Genomic DNA, 18,415 nt, shown 5'->3' with positions numbered 1-18,415 from the left:
TGATTTTAGATGTTCCACTGGGTATAGCGACACCACGTGTGTGTCAAAAAGTTACTGATAAAGTTCTTTATAAGTCATCGGAATAAGATCAAAATGTTTCTTTTATCTTTCTTTCCTTGGTTCCTCAATTCTTGTCTAGAAGTACCTGATGGTACAACTGTAGTTGGTTTTGATTTAGAGATCGTAAAATTTTTTCCAGTGTTATAATTGCTAATGTTGTTGATCTCTCCTACTCTTTTCTTCATGGGAGGTCTTCTGTTGGACTCCCCTTCTATCTTTCCTTGTTTAATGGATGTCACCACCATTTCTCGGTCATAACTAGATCAGAAAGTTCTCGGATGTAATTACAACCAGATGCCCAAGAAAAGAGCCTTCAAAGTATCTATGAAGAGCTTTCTTGTTTCTTTTTCATCCAAAGGTGGATGAACCTGCATAGCTAAATCCCTTCATCGTTGTGCATATTGCCTGAAACTTTCGTTATGTTTTCTCTACATACTTTGCAGCATAACACGATCTTTTCTCATGTCATTCACATGTTTGTATTGTTCCAAGAATGAATTGGCAAGATATTTCCATGTCTTGATGTGAGAACGATTCAGCTGATTATGCCACCAGATGGCTGAACCAACCAGACTCTCCTGTAAACAGTGAATCAAGAGCTGGTCATTCCTAACATCTTATTATTTTTGACAGAACATGGTAATGTGAGCTGAGGGGCAACTGTTCCCATCAAACTTCTCAAAATCTAAAACTTTAAACTTGGGGGGAAGAACCAAATCTGAGACCAGACTTAAATCTAGAGCATCGACTCCATAATAGTTGTCATCTCCTTTAACTGTTTTCATTTGGTCTTCCAAATACTTAATATTTTCCTCCATCTTTTTTGCTTTGACTTCCTCATCAAAATCTGGAATACGATAATCATCTGGATTATTCTGAGAGTTGGTTACAGAAGCTTGTGCTTTTGCAGCATATGAGTCCCCTAGAACTCCTGATAAGAATCCAAGTGAGATAACCAGCTATGGAGTGGGTGGTACAGCTACCCCTTCGGATGCCCCTACCCCATGAGCATTCATCTGATTCAAGCCAGACAACCTTGCAACACTATGATCGACCGATGAATCTTGGTTCCTAGTGATGGAATCCAGAGTATTTTGATGATTCTAACTTATTTTATCCTCAAGATCTCTTTGCAATTTCAACATGTTTTCCTCAAGTTGAACGATCTTAGCTTCCATTTTCTTCTTCTTTAAGCGGGTATTGTGAGGATGAGGTGTGTCTAGTGCTTGTTCTTTTTTGTGATGAGACATTTTCTGTTAGTTGATTTTAAATGTAAAGAAATGAAAATGAAAGAAAATGTAAAAATGCAAGATGCATGAAACTTTCGAGTCATTGATCCAAAAATTCTGTTATTATAAATACTCTTTATTGAGACAAAAGTGTCATTACTAAGAGAGCAAAAACATTTAATGGTACATTCTAGCTAGATTGTCTAGACCCCAAACAACTTCTAGTAGATTAACGAGTCTTCTTGCTTCATCTGTTGTTGGTTGAATACCTTGTCTAACCACACCAGCTTCTCTTTCAGTACCATACAAGTGACGAGCTTCTTTCTATACCTTCTCTTAAAAGTCCTCAATAACTGAATCTCTATCCTTCACCCTTTGATGAGCCTATTCCCAACGAAAACGCCACTGGAGTTCTTCATCAAAAGGAACTATTTGGAGTTCATTTTCCTTCTTCTTGAATTTGTCCAAAATGCTCTCTAATTCGGCTGTAGTTTTACTATCTTGCTCATGTTGCCTTTGAAGGGACCCCTCCAGATCAGTTACCTTAGTCTTCAGTCGCTTATTTTGGTGTTGGCTTTCTGATAACTGTCTTTGAGAAGCCCTTAATTGATTTTTCAGCGCTTCCCTGTCATTTTGAGGCTCAAATTTCCTCTTCAAGCAGTCGGCTTCATCTCTCCAATACTCTGAAGATATTTTCAAACTGGTATTTTTCTGGACCTGTTCTTGATCGCCTTTCCTCAGATCTTCCAACTCATAGCAGACTTTCTTTTCTTTCTTTTCCAATCTATCTGCCAGGTCTTTTTAAGTATCAGCGTCCAACTTTCACTGGAACTTTTCACCCTCCAACTCCCTCAATCTATGCCTCAGTTCCTCTTTTTCAGCATAAAACTCCTTTGTTATTTCCAGCTCAGAGGGAACTGGTTTAAGATGCTCCTTAATGCTCCGAGTATCTTCCTGATCTGGTAAAAAATTGGTATCATTTTTCTTTAACTTCCTCCATTCCATATATTCTAGAGTAAGCATGTCCTTGGCAGACACAACATCAGTACATAATATTTTCTTCAATGATTCAGCAACGTCTTTGACCTTCTTCTTGTAGTTGTCCTCATAATATGTGAATTTTGATCCAAATATTTCATGTGTGACTGGGACAAACTGACGTGCCTCATACTGTCGAAGTGCTAAAAGCGTAGAATAGCCAACTCCTCCCCACAGCCCAAGTAACATTACTACTCCTGAATCTCCATATCGGTAAAGAATGACACTATGAGTCAGTCAAAGGGCTCTCCATACGATGTCTTTGTCATGGAGGTTCATAAATACTTTTGCCCATTTTTTCCTTCAGAACGCCTTCTCGCCTTTCTTGTGTAAGGAATTCCTCCAAAGGTGAATATGTCATACTGAATCAACGGTAGGAAATCCCATTAGTTTTCCAAAAATGACTATGAATTCAAACCTGAATTAGCTGTGTGCATCCTATAAAACGTCCTCCACCAGTCCTTCTACATTGGTTTAATGAACGAAAGGTCTCAGCTATGATTGTTGGTGTAGAGTTCACTCGCTTAGGTAGTTGTTCGAATAATTTCACCATAGTTGCCTCAATGTATCCTAAGGTTTTACGGAAGATAACTAGGTCAGATATACCTAGAGCGAAAAGATCGATCACCTTCCATTCGTCAGAATGATTCTTCATTAATTGCTTAATGTGAGTACAAGCAATTCCTTCTCCTTTGTCTGTGTTGAATTCGATCAATTATCCACTTTTCATCAACCCCTGCAACCTTTGTTAACCCATTCTTGAAATGCTGACTTTTGATGTATTTGATGAAGACCCGGTCCATTATGATTTCCTCACAATGTAACAAGGTAGTATACTCTTCAATTGTGAGCACCGAGTCGTCATTCCCTTAATTGTGCGACAAAAGGGATCTACCCACGTCCTCGGTGGAGGATTTCTATGCTTCAGGTCCTTTAACTTGGGGGCAGGAGTTCCTGTTAACAAATCTCCGCCTCCCCCTTAACATTTTCCACTCAATTTCTGTGATTTAACCATGTCTGTATCTTTATAAAGTGTACCTATCCAGTCGTTTGAGGCTCGACCGCTCTGAAAGCTCAGAAACTGACAGTTTTGAGTTGAGATAAGTGGGGCAATTGCAACAAAATCTCCTGCAGGCGCCGCCATATGAGCTTAGCCTTCCTAGTGTATATAATGTGTAAATTATTTACAGGAATTCATGTCTCATAAAATGATTGGACCGAATAAATCAGTAGATTTTGTGTTTTTGTTATATCCACGTCTTATGCTTTATAACATTCCTGCGAACAGAAAAGCTTTAGACCATTAAGGCAAAGATTTCAGCACCAAACCAACTCTCATGCAACGGATAATGTCTAAAAAGTATCTAGCAGCATTAAAATAAATAAATAATAAAAACAGTTCCTAGCAGCATGCATCGGTAAGTATATATCCCTTGCAGGCTGGCTGTTCCAGTTAAGTTCTCATTGTCTTTCTATGGTCGCTGGCCAAAGAAAAACTATAACTATTTTGCAACTAAATCCACAATCTGAAAATTGGTAATAGCAAATTAAATGTCATAAACCAAAATCTACTCCCTCTTTTGTTGCAAACCTAAGTGCAATCAATATTGCCCGATTTAGTCTGCATAAGATACCAATCCTCTCCGTCCCAATGGGGAGCTTGATTTGGACTTGTCACGGGATGCAGACCTTCTGTTGCGATCTCTTGGTGGTGAGATATCAGCAGCTTTAGAAGGCGAAGACCCACGACTCGACCTAGAGGACCTTGACCCTGATTTGTCTTTGCATGGGGAGCAGTGATCATCGACTCGAGGACCAAGACGAGATTTCAACCCCTTGCTCATGGCTGGCCGTTTGTCTCTAGGACTTGGACTTCTAATAGGACTGTGGCTCTGGCTTCGATCTCTGTATTCCCCGATAACCAACTGGGCCGCGAGAAACACTCCTACTCCTGCGCCCATATCTACAAATGAACATAAATTATTTTCCAGTTTTCTACAACATATTTGCTCGCTAGAGTAGAGTAAAAAAAAACACTATAAATTACATATATGAAATATTCAAACTTAGATTAACGTAAATGAGCAAATGGATGATCCAATATTCAAATTTAGAATTCTTTTCCACATCGTACCAACAGGCCAATTAACATGGAAATTAACAGAATAGAGGTTATTCACAATGATTTCTCCTTTAGGTTTTTTATTTTTATTAGAAAAACACAAACATATTTTAGGGAACTTTTAATGGGAAAACAATACATTGAACCTATTTTAGAAGCTGAAAACTAACTTGTCTAAATTAAATAGGTATTTTAGTTTTGAAAGTGTTTGATTAACTAAAGCCTATATGAAAAGTACTAAAAAATATTATATATTGTATCAGGTAAGCAAGAATATAGCTGAAGCAATGACCAATTGATGAAAACAGATTTCAACGTATAGACCAATGACTACTTGCTAACAACGAATTCCATCTCAGAATGAATCAATGTGTAATGCACTGAAAACAAACAAAACGTCAAAGCTATGCAAGACAATTTTGACAAGGCATACATAAATACACCAGAGAAAGTTAAGAGAGAGAACCTGGGTGGACTATGGCCTCTTGCCGGGCTTGTATAGAATCTGCGGGTTGATTGATCTGAATTGCTTGATTCAGATGGAGAGTCATCTGACTCTGAATCTGAAGAATAGGAATCAGAGTCAGAGTCAAAGCTGTAGGAATCAGATGAGAATATCTTCTTTTCTTTTACTCCTTCTATCCTTTAAGACTTTCTGCTTCTCTTCACTTGGTCGTCAGAACTGTCAAAAGAAGCAAGTTTTTTGATTTCTTCCCTGAAAAAGAAAAGCCATGTAGCGAAAAGTTGGCAATTGATCAAAAATCACGAATTGCTGTTTAAAACTTCACAGCAGTACCTTCAGCTTTCCCAACAGCATCCTGAAGTTTACTTTCAGAGTATTCACCACAGTCTGATATTTTTACAGGTTGAGAAGGCTTTCCATCGCCTGTTCCAACTTGCTCAATCTTCTTCAAAACATCCATTCCCTAATTACCTTGCCAAAACAACATGCTTCCTGCCAACCAATCATAAATGAGAAATCCAGTGCTAAGTAGTGAATAAAAAAACCACACCGCTCAGATGGACCAACTGGTTGAACCGTACTATTTTATTAATAATAACACTTTCAAACAGGTGGCACTTGAACCCTTAACCTCTTAGTTCTGTGTTAATCAAACCCTAAGCCGAACACATTTTTTTGTTAAGTATCTACTATATCTAATATCATCATGGATTCAATATTGTAATCATTTCAGTTGGGCGGCTGGTTAAAGTGATTGGACCAAAAACAGAGCTTCCACTATTCAACCTACTGAGCAGATTTTTTTCATTGTTGCTTAAGCAGCATAGGAAAGTTTCATCTTTCAAGTTGTAATTCATAAATAAGTAATAAGCAAATATTAAATACCCATCAAGATGGGGTTGACGCTTGAAGGTTATAAAGAATTGAGACCCATTTGTGCTTGGACCACTGTTTGCCATAGAGAGAACGCCAGGACCATCATGAGCTAGTTTAAGTCTATCTGCAAGGAAACATAAAATTTGATGTAAGTTCTAAATCAATCTATTAGAAGACAATTTAAGAGCTCACATGCAAAGGCCTACCTGCAAACTTCCCTCCATAAATACTTTCTCCACCAGTGCCTGCAACCATTAAAGGTCTTTCCTACAAGTCTGGGCATAATTTAGTGTCAAATAAAACGTTTTCCATGGATTGGAAAGTGCAAGCATACCATTTCCCATTGAAAAGTCACCACCCTATAAAACCAACATAAAACAGAAAATAAATTATAACTGTCAGGTACATACTTTTGCAGATGAAACAATATTTATAGGAATATCCATCTTTTTATTTCATCTTTTCATGTTAACTTACAATATGTATATAGTATAATGGTAAAATAATATAATTTTTCATTTTCCTTTCTCGCATGTCTCAATCATATAAAGCAATGGATGTAAGCAAAATTATTTTTCTTTCTACTTTTCAATCTTTTCTACCAAGCACAATATAGAAGAAAATAAATACATGTTTTCCTCCTTTTTTCTTTTCCCTTCCAATTTTCTTCTTTTCACTCTTCAATCCATCCTACAAAGCAAACTCTAAGAATTACCAGTTAATATCAGCAGAGAATACCTAATTATCTCTAAAGCATTTTCTAATGATTTTGGGAAGCTAACTTTAAGTCCTAACTTTATTGCTTCAGGAAAAATGGTAATTTAAAATGCTTATATAAGATTAAAGCAAAAGAACATTTTAGCAAACAACAGGGATGAGAAAGCAGCATCCTATCAGCAGAATAATATCAAGACAGAATAGTAAATATAAGCCAACTAAACGTACATTCTTTATTAAACAAAAATTGCATCACTAGTAAGAAAACACTAGAAAAAGTAGGAACTTTACTAAAATAAAATATGAGACAATCCTCATAGTAAACATTTTTCCATTTATTAATATGAAGGGAAGGAACAAATAACATACCTGAGCCATGAATCCTTTGATTATTCGATGAAAAAAAGTTCCTTTATAGTGCAAGGGTTTCCCAGTAGATTTGCCAATTCCCTTTTCACCTACAGTTTGACACAGTTCAGAATAACCAAACCCTAACATACTTGTTTGCTAGGAAAATTCAAGAAGTAATTTGTGAAGCAAGGCTTCATGCGATTTGTCCTAGTCAAAGAGAATATTTATGAGATTACCAAATCTTGTATCCATAGACTACAAAGTCTACAGTACTAGAGACATTATAAGGAACCTATAAAGACCTTAAAAATAATTGACGACAGGTTCACGGATACCAATACACTGAAAAAGGTAACTACTGTAAGCAAAACCAATTGAATTACACCAGGCTAACAAATCAACTGTAAATATAACATGAGTTACTAAATATTGAACTTTTTTACAGATACCTGTACATAGTGCCCGGAAATTCTCAGCTGTCTTGGGAACGACATCTGCAAATAGCTGTCAAAGTGGGGGAAAAAGAACTTTATCCTTACTTGGAAGTGTTAGTCCCTGTGTTTTAAAAGGCGTGAGGCGCTCCAAGGCGATTAGCTACCCGAGAGCCTCAATTTTTTGAGGCGCTTTGAGGCGAGAGATTCACGTACGTGAGGCGCTTAATTTTACAAAACATTGTAATATTTTATAACCATATTTCAAACCAAAAAAACTTAATAAGCAAAAACACCAAGTAGCATAGGTATACTATATTTCCTCCCCGGATCAATTGCATCATCAGCGGAACCGGTAGCATCGTCGGTGGCCATTTTAGAAAAACAATCTAACTATCTAAATAAACATAGCAGCAATCTATAAAAACATAAAATACAATACATAGCAAAAAATACATAACAACAAAATGTATCAAAACAGAAACTAACAAATTATATATTTATAACAGAATTTATATGAAGTGTATGAAGTAAAAACAGATTAGCAATAGACTGAAAACAGAAAACTAACAGATATATATCTATAAACTAACAGATTAGCAATATAAACAGTAAGCTTTTTTTTTTGGAAAAGCAAAAAACATATTATAACTAACAATTAGCAATAAAAACAGTAAACTAACATATTATAACTAACAGATTAAAACAGAAAACTATAAACAGAATCTATAAATTAAACAGAATGCATATTGAGCAGGATTATCTATAAACAAATTACATATTTACATTGTGCTTAAAAGCCTAAAATGAGTAAATTCTATATTTCTATGAACAGATTATCTAAACAATACCTTAATGGCGAAAACCTTAATGATTATATATCTAAATTCTAAACAGATTACCTAACAATTAAACATATTATAGATAAACAATTAAACAGATTACCTTAACAAAATAACAAGTAAGCAGATCACCTTAACAATGAAGCGGATTATATATCTACAGCTGTGATAACCGATAAAGAAAGCTTGTGTCTTCCAATATATAAACAATTAAACAAATTACATTGAAGATGAAGCAATTAAACAAATTACAGTGAAGTAAATTAACCATGTAGGAGTGGAGGGGAAAAGAAAGCGATTGTACATACACTACAGTGATACAAATTTTAAAATTAAGACTTGCCTTAATGGAGAAATCGAGAAAGGAGATAGGAGAAACTGAGAAAGGAGTCTGCTTTCAACTTCAACGTAGAACAATCGCTGAATTAAGCATGAATGGAGGAGGGAGAGAAAATTTTAGGAGGGAAAAGAAGCTCCAGGGTATGCATCGGAGAAACTAGAGCTTGGATCATGATTTATGGACATACAGTAATTAAAAAATTGGACGTTAGAAGGTCAAGAGACAGTTCAAAGTTCCAGGAATACAATAATATAAGTAATTGGAATTTTAAAAGGTTTGACTGTTGGAAGATTAAAGGTCTGACTGTTGGAAGAAAATCGAGCCCAGACCCAAAATTTAAAATGGGTCATTGTACGTGAATCGCTAAAAGCATCGCCTCGTCGCCTCGTCGCCTCTCGCCGCCTCCGACGACTGAATCGCCGCCTCTTGTACTCGCCGCCGCCTTGGTGGTCGGAGGCTTTTTTCTAAACGCCTCGTCTCGCCTAGCGCCTCAAAGCGCCTCAGGCGCGCTTTTTAAAACACAGGTTAGTCCCAGGTGAATTCTAAATTTTACTATCATATATAAAAACATAGTTAAAGTCAAGAAGCTGGCTTTTAGCTTACCTCAATAACAACTTTTTCCACTGGATCTCCACCGATTGAAACATCTAAGAATACCAGAGGATTCTTTTTCTTAGTCATCTCTCCTCCAACTACAAAATGGGAAAATAATACCTCAAAGTGGGTACATAAATAATCCATCGCATAACAAATATATATATATATATCCATTTTATGACGCAAGGAGCAAATAAAATTGGATTCCATTCTCATGTATCAATGTTCACAAGCTTCAAGAACAATTCTTTCTAAAATTTGTTCTCTAACAATGCCCATAGGTCCCAAAGGAGCCTTAAATTTTGAAGATAAATACCATCAAATTTTCGGTGCCAACAACAGAACAATTTCCCAATTAGTCAATCACAAGTACAGACAGAGAAACACAGATTAGCTTCTCAAACACCCTCGGAGCAATCTAAAATAATCGATGCTGAGTGTGCTAGGTAGAATTCTACGAAAATCACACGCTCTACTTCCACTTCGTTTTATTTCATAAAATCAATCTAAATTAAAATTAAATGATGTGCCGTTTAAGAATTTATTGACGACAGAAGTAAGGAAAACACGAACCCTAATTTTACATTCAAGGCTTTCTTTTCTCTTTCAGGAGGGAAAAAAGGATTGATATTTTTCTAAAACTCTTAAACTTGCAACAACAACAACAACAAAGAAAAAGATAACTATTTTTACCGATCACAAATCAAATATGGACCGATTGATACTGGAAGAAAAAATACAGAGAAATGAAGGCGACGTACCAGGGCGAATCGCAATGCAAGCTGAATGAACTCGAGCTACAACTCGAAGACGGCGGCGATAATTACCAGTTAACGTGAGCGTCAGCAACCCTAGCGGCTTGCTTATACTTGGCTCCTTTGTATTGAAAATCTATCGCCCAGAGTAATTTCTAGGTTCTGCCACTAAATCTATTTTTACCCCAAAACCAAAAAATACACATATGGTCATTACGTTTTTAGTAAGTTTTCATTTTTCCCACTAAAATTTAAAAGTGACAAATACATCACTAACATTATCGATTTGTAACAAAATGGTCACTAACATTACCGATTTATCACAAAATGTTCACTCTACCATCATCGCCATTAAAATGATTATGTGGAAACATTAAGAAAATGATTAATATTTAGTTTTACCTCTAAAATATAGCTAAAACATCAAATAAGTCATTGAACAATAATTTTTATATTTAATTTACCTAAAAAACTTTATAATTTCAAAATTTTCCAAATACCCCACGACCTTCACTATATTCAAACCACTTTCCTCACAAAATAAAAAAATGATGGAGATTTAAAAATTGTTTCCTTTTCATTTTTTATATATATTTTCTCATTTTCATTTTTTATATATATTTTCTCATTTTCATTTTTTATATATATTTTCTCATTTTCATTTTTTAGGATGAGAGGTTAAGATTGTTATTGCAAGAACACGACAACCGATAAATTACAGTATTGTTAAAACAAATGGAGTCAAATACATCTATTGTACTTAATCAAGGAGATCAAGAGATAAAAAAAGTAGCAAACGAAACAATGAAGCTTCAAATCTTGTTGAAGAAGCTAGAGATAGATAACCATGCATGGCAAAAAGTGGTGTGTGAGAACAAAAAGATGTTTGTATCTCAAAACAATAAGCTGGGAACATTACAAGAACAAGTAGATGCAACATTGAAGTTGACAATGTAGAATCATGGTGTGAAGTTGAAGATCAACAAGATGAAGAAATAACAAGAAAGATAATTGTTTACAAACACTGTGATATTTCTTGTGTTTGCGTTTTGGACTCTACAAGAGTTGTTATATGATTAACAAAGGTGGGGCTAGGACCGCCCTATGTGTGCGACAGAACAGGGCCCCGGAATAGCAAGGGCCAAAAAAATTAGATTTATTACTATTGTTACAATAAAAAAGCAAACAAAGTATTATGGATCAGTGATAAATTTTTTGGGCCCAAAACCACAGAACCTGCGGTCAAATATTGTTGAAGTCATATGGGAAATACCAATAATTAGTATTGTGCTACAGCTGTAAATCTTATCTCTTTTTAAAAATTTGCACAGGGCCTCCAATGTCCTAGCCCCGACCCTGATGATTAAGTTAGCAAACAACCATAATAAAAATTAGTAACATATTACATCAATCACCAATCCAAATATTTTCATTTATTGATAGTTTTGAGTCAAATTATTTAATTAATTTTATGTGCTTACTGATGACATTTCTATGTTAATATTTTATGCCTTATTGTATAATTCATGATTATCTTGTTAGTTTGTTGTCGGTGATGTCAGTTTCATAAATTTATTCTAAACTTGCTTTGAGTTGAGCTTGTTTCTTATTTACCATTATCTTTGGATAGTTTATCTATTTATTTGACTCAATATATAATCTATTTTTATTAAATAAATAAAAAAATGCAATAAAACTATAACTTGTTATAAAATAATCTAAATGAAGCAATAAGAAGAACATTAAGAAGAAGAGATATAAGAATAAAGGGAGATAATTGTATTATTATCTCAATATGAGTTGTATACAATGTTTTCTCTAAATTCCCTATTTATAAACGTAAGGAGTAGATATCATATAAAACTCTAACTCTAATGGATATTAAAGTCTCAATAATAAAGTATATCAAAACTCTATCTTATAGATAGAGATAGACATCCATAAATAAAAATGCATAACACTCCCCCTTGAATGTCTACGAAGATAATGTGCCTCGTTAAAACATTACTAAGATAAAAACCATGTGGGAAAAATCTTAATGAAGTTTAATATACATATCATGTTGCCTCATTAAACACCTTACCAGGAAAACTAAGTGGGACAAAACCTTAGTTAAGAAAAAAAAAAGAGTACAACACATATTTACCCCCTCATGATAATATCACGTAAGATCTTAGAGTATTGCAACTCAATGTTGAATACAATCTTCAAATGTTCAAGTAAACAATACATCAATGAATAGATCTTTTCAAATTACCACTTGAATTGATTCGTAAAATATTTATATTACTCTTATTTTGAAGATCATGAGGGAGGAAATTTTAGAAATATATGTTTCTTTTAATGTATCATCTTTTCAAGTGATCTAATTAAGTACTCGATTTACAAGTTGAGACAAAACTTGATTTCCAGATTGTTTATCTCAAATATTCTTTTAAACAATCAAGATACTTTTGAAACTCTTCATGAAATATATTTTAAAGCTATTTAGGACTTATAATATCATAATTTGATCTTGATGTCTTTATAAAAACATATGAGCAAGTAGGCTCTCATCGATTCGGATATACCATATACAAGTATATTTGTACAAAATTTCAGAAAGTTTTCAAATTCTTTTAACATTTTAATCCTTCAAGGGTAAATATCAATACACATGGATCCACGAAGCATTAGACGCATCATAGAGTTTTACCATACTTGTTAGAGTAATAAAATAATTACATCCACCACTAAGTAAAAATCTTCATGATTTAACTCGTATTGTATATGTTACGACTACTCATTTGTAACTTACTTGTGTTACACCTTTAGGTGTTTGGACTACTTGTCCATGTTTTGGAAGTTGATTTAACTTCACTTGAATAATCTTCTCATTCTGGCCAATTATTTCCACATCTATACTCTAGGGTAGATTTCAATTCAAGATCCTCTTATTTATTTACTTCTATATAAATATTGTTTGTAAAATTTTTGTCGATAACTTTTCTATTTAGTTTCATTCTTTTCTCGTAACGACATAACTTATCAAGATCTCTTCATTATTTCATTTTTTAGGTACCTGAAACTATTCTAGAATTGTATTATTAGTTATGTCTTGGGTCTCTTCAGGAGTACCTGCCTCCACTATATGATTATCTTATACTATTTTTCATTTACGAGAATTTTAACCGCCGAAACTAATTCAACTATCATGTTTTGTAACACCCATAGCCCGTATATATCTCGTAATACGAGCTAAAGATGTCACATCAATTCAACAGACATTTGTTGAGCCTAAATGCTTAAAAATTTTGTTTTGGTTTAAAATATTCTTTTTATCATTTAAAAATCTATTTCTTTTAGTATGCATAGTCATAACATAATAATTTATCGTTCTAAACAAAGCTGATTTTATGTAGCAATTAGGTAGTTCCATGTTGTTTCATATCTATATACAAATATCTAATGTTGCTTGGTTTAAACTCATTTAAAACCATTCATAATATTCATCCATAAATACGATTATAACTGAAATTAAACAAACATTAAAATGATTCTAAATTGCTATTTCAAACCCGTTTTTAATATAAATTTGATAAAGCAACCCAACATATATAATGTACATGCAACTAATAAGTCAAAGTTAGGGTGTCTTACTGATATTGTCGGTAGGTTTGATTTCCACAAGAGGTTGGCATGCTCTTCACTTCACGTTCTTTTCTTTACTGAAACCTACGCATGAAAATAATCACACTCTAAGTAAAACTTAGTGAGGCAGTAACATAGTTAAAATGAGATAAAACATAAGATTTCGTAAAATATTATAAACATAAATCTAAAATTAAAATAAAAGTATTAACACTTTCAAATCAGGTTATTCATGTTGTTTTCCTCTTGAAAACCTGAAAATCATCATCTTATGATTTTATCAAAAATCATGTAGATCAACATTAAATATCATAAACAACTCATGTTCTTTTCATTCGAACATATTTCAGAACTTTCATTTCAATTCCACATTCCTTTCTTTCATATTCTTTCATAACTTTCACATTTTCTATTATAGACCAATGCATATGTAAGAGAATACAAGATACGTGAGTCAGATGAGTGTGCACAATAAGCACTTTAGTGTTTTCATCACAATCTGAAAAATATAATCACACACAGTGCTATCACATTAGAATTATAATATGCACACAAAGTGTAATCATATCTGAAAAATATACTAGTGTACCCACCGGTAACACCACAGTATATCATAATCACTCCACCTCATGGAATACCAAATGTATCTACGGCTCTCAATGCAATATACAATGGACTTTATTTTCAGTTCATATCATTTATAATTCAACGTTTCCAATCAATAGCATTTTTTTTCAATACAATTCTCATAAAAATCATAATTTGGGCAAATCATACATTAAACATTAATGCGAACAATATATAAATAATTTGTATTTAAAATAGAAAACATACTTTAAAATAATATGAGATTGACTTATCACAAGTCATCCTCAGTGAAATTAATCAAATAAACTACTGCACTCATTTTACACTTTACTTATAAATCAAAATATAAGCCTCACCAAGCTTTAGGATTAATCATTTGCTTTAAATTGCTTTAATTACACAATTTATCAAAATTTCATAATCTGGCAGTTTGTACTACCTTCAAAGAAATATTATTATGTACTAATATACATACTGAAAAATTATTACGTTTGTACCACTAAAACTAGACTCGAATACGAATCTAACCATATAAGACACTCCGTCTAGTTCCACTTGTACAATTTATAGCAATTTTCAAAGTTCACTGACAAAAGCTATTTTGGGCAGAATCTGTTGCCATGTTTTCTGACATATCACCAATTAAAAATTCATATATTTTTGTGTACTCTTCTAAATCAGTTACCATTTGTTCTAAACTAAACTAGACTGATACACAAATCCAATCGTATAAGATTCATCCTTCACTTATTTTTTGTAGAATTTCTGGTAATTTTCTAATCTTACTACATATAACATAATTTCTAGAAAGATTTCATCAACTTTAGTCCTTAATCTATTCACTAATTCTATTAGCTTACTAATTGAACATATAGGCTTGAATCATACATCACATACACTAGGAATCAGTTTTTAACCTAACTCCGACACTAGCTCATCATAATCCAATGTTTGTTCGATAACATAAACAAAAATTAAATACACTCACTTTTGCCTCACTACCGAACCTTCTCTACAATATTCTTATCGATCCCACACTTTTCGTTCCCTTTCAAACTATTTGGATCACAAGATTTACCATGGTCTGATGACATTATATAGTAATATAAAATATTCAAACTATATGTTAGTATCGAACTAATATAATATAAACAAAATTATAAAATTCGATAGAAATAAAATCAATACTTGAATAGATATAAAACTAAATCATAATTTAAAACTTCTCAAAATTCTTATTCAATCTCATGAATATTTATTTCCACTATCAACCCTTCAATTTTTGCCAATTACACCATTAAGCCATAAATTATAAATTCTTTTTAGAATTCATATAAACTTTCCCATTTAATTCATAACGACCCTTTACTATTATGATCATTTTACATTAATCTCATAAAATTTCCAACACCTTACTAAATATTCAAATCAACACATAAACATTCAAAAGCTTACAATTTCATCTTAAACTTTCTTAGACTTTTCAATCTCAACCACACAACTTGATAAACTTGTAATTAAATTTCAACTTAATAATTAAACCCAAAAACCAGCATACTAAATATAATTTCCACCATTGCAATAATTACCCAAATGATACTTCCACATTCAATAAACTTGAAATCAAGTCCCTACAATATTGAAACTTTTTGAATTCCACCCCCAAGCACTACCAAATTTGAAATTTAGTTCCTATCAACTTTCTTACTTAAAATTCCAGCATTTCTAATATTAAAATTCAACATTAAAACTCCATCTACCACATTTATGCAATAATATACCACAATTCTCAAAACTTGTATATTAGCCCTTTTACTAACTCAAGCTTCTAAATGGATCCAAATTGATTTCCAAAATACATAGAACACTTCTAATATCATTTCTAGGCCAGAGGAAATTTTTCAATATTTTCCCCCTAATTTCCCCTTATGGATGAATATAACATGTCTTTTAGGACTTGATTTTCATTTCATTTCAAGCATGAATTCAACTTCCTTAGATTAAATTCATGTTATTCTAACCATAACAACATCAAAATCCCAACATTTCCAAAAACCCTAATTAGGCCAAATAGTATACAAACATGTACACATCAAATTAATCATCATACATGTCTTAGAATTAATCTCCAGCCTTAAAAACATCAAAAATCTTCTTTCATTCTTCAAACTCCAAAAATGATACATAAACCCTTATTCTCATTCTCAACACACAAGCATCTTCACCATGAAATATTAGTACCAAATGATAGAGAAGTTCATGTAGATTAATTCTCTATTTCAATTTAGTTAAAAAAATCAACCATGTAAGCTTAAAAAAAAAAAAATAAAACCTTACCTTGGTGCTTGGTGGTTTCGAACATAGAGAGAAAAAGAGCTAAAAATGTTGTTTTTCCCTTGATTATTCTAGTATATAATATCCTTAACACTTGATATTAATATAATATAATTGAATTTAATATTCAATTAATGAGAAATTACAAAAATACCATTATAAAAATTAGCTGACCATATTCCCATGTGTAATGGGGTAAGGGGGAGGTAGGATAGTAGGTTGCCCCCAACGCCAGGTTGAGAGCAGCTTCTGTGGGAGACTTCCGGCAGTCAGAATTATGAATTACCCACCGTAGGACTCGATCACACGACCACAAGGTTATGAAACTTGAAAATTATCAAATGTCATTGTTTTATCTTCCATTAAAATATTCCTTGATTAAAGATGAACAAACTTGACTTTGACTTTTCACTTTGGCCATGCAATGTTTAAAAATTGCACTTTAGTCACTAAATTTCCACTATTTAACCAAATCTAAAAAAAGTACACCGTTCTGATCAAAATTTCTTTGGTCTAAAATATGGAAATAATAACGTCTAACCATTTTGTAACATCCTTCAAATTTTCATAAAATTCTGGTTCTATCCGATTATCTGATTTCAATACTGAAATTTATCGCTTAATTGTTTTTAACACAAATCTCGTACCGAAAATCTGATTCCCATGAAAATCCTTGTTTTAGGCCCAACTATTAATTTACAGGCTAAAATATATAACTTTTTAAAATTATATTTTTGTTCCTTAAGCTTTTCAAAGTTTACACTTTAGTCACAAAACTTTTAAAACTTACATTTTAGTCACTTGTAAAAATTTGGGGTATTACAATTCCTTCTCCCTTAAAGAAACTTTGTCCTTGAAATTTTTATATTATCTACATACCTTAACTAAAGTGATAAGGAAATTGTCTTTTTGTTTTTTCCTCGTTCCCGAGTCACTTTCTTAACTTTATAATTTCACTAAATAACTTTCACCAGTGGAATCGTCTTATTTCTCAGTTCTTTGTCTTTATATACTAAAATCTTTACTGGTTTCTTTTTATATAACAAATCTGACTGAATCTCGATTTTCTCTATATAATCACATGTAAAGTATTTAATATATATTTTCAAAGCAGCGATACAAGAAACACATTAAAAATCTTATACATTTCCAGAGATAATACCAATTGTTAAATTATTGGACGAACTGTCTCTTTACAATCTCATATAGCCGATAATTCTCGGACTTAACTTTCTTTTATGCTCGAATCTCATAATCCTTTTTCTAAGGTGAAACTTTGAGAAATATGTTATCATCTCCTTTACCTTAAATAGTTATGCCATATTTTCAAAGCAAACACCAATCCGCTAGATCTGATTTCTAAGTCGAATAATTTCATTCATGCATCTTTAGCTATCTCGAAGTATAAACTACCATTGTACTTTCTTGCATCAAAACACATCCCAAACCATTATGGGACGCATAATTGCATATCACATAATCTTTACCTGATTTTGGTTACACTAGAATTGATGCTTATGTCAAAATCTTCTTAAGTATATCAAAATTTTCTTGTCATTTTTTCAGTCCAAACAATTGGTACATCTTTTCTAAGCAACTTTATACGAGGAGAAGCAATCATCGAAAAAATTTTACGAATCTCCTCTAATAGCCATTTAATCCCAAGCAATTACGAACTTTGAAAACATTTTTTCGAGGTTTTCCATTCTACTATAACTTGTACTTTCTTGGAATCTACTTGGATTCTCTCTAATGAAATCATGTTGCTAACAAAAACAACTTCTAACAACTAGAATTTGCATTTTGACAACTTAACATACAACTTTTTATACCTCAATGTCTCAAGTATAATGCGAACGTGTGCGTCGTACTCTTTTTTTGTCTTAGAATAAATCAAACTATCATCAATGAACACGGCCACAAAGTAATCTAATTACAATTGAAACACTTGATTTGTTAAATCCATAAATGCTACTGGAACATTAGTCAGTTCAATTGGCATCACTAAAAACTCATAATGACCATACAACTCATTTTCAATC

At 32.8% G+C, this 18,415-nt stretch overlaps 1 pseudogene; it reads right to left on the bottom strand.

Moving 5' to 3' along the window:
- Positions 1-3,755: 3,755 nt before the first annotated feature.
- Positions 3,756-9,751, bottom strand: LOC120152955 (annotated as a pseudogene).
- Between the last annotated feature and the right edge of the window lie 8,664 nt (positions 9,752-18,415).

Source organism: Hibiscus syriacus, unplaced genomic scaffold (assembly GCF_006381635.1).
Source record: "Hibiscus syriacus cultivar Baekdansim isolate YM2019G1 unplaced genomic scaffold, ASM638163v2 tig00111096_pilon, whole genome shotgun sequence".
Classification (NCBI taxonomy): domain Eukaryota; kingdom Viridiplantae; phylum Streptophyta; class Magnoliopsida; order Malvales; family Malvaceae; genus Hibiscus; species Hibiscus syriacus.
The sequence above is the reverse complement of the archived record's forward strand: the minus strand, read 5'-3'. Positions and strand labels throughout refer to the sequence as shown.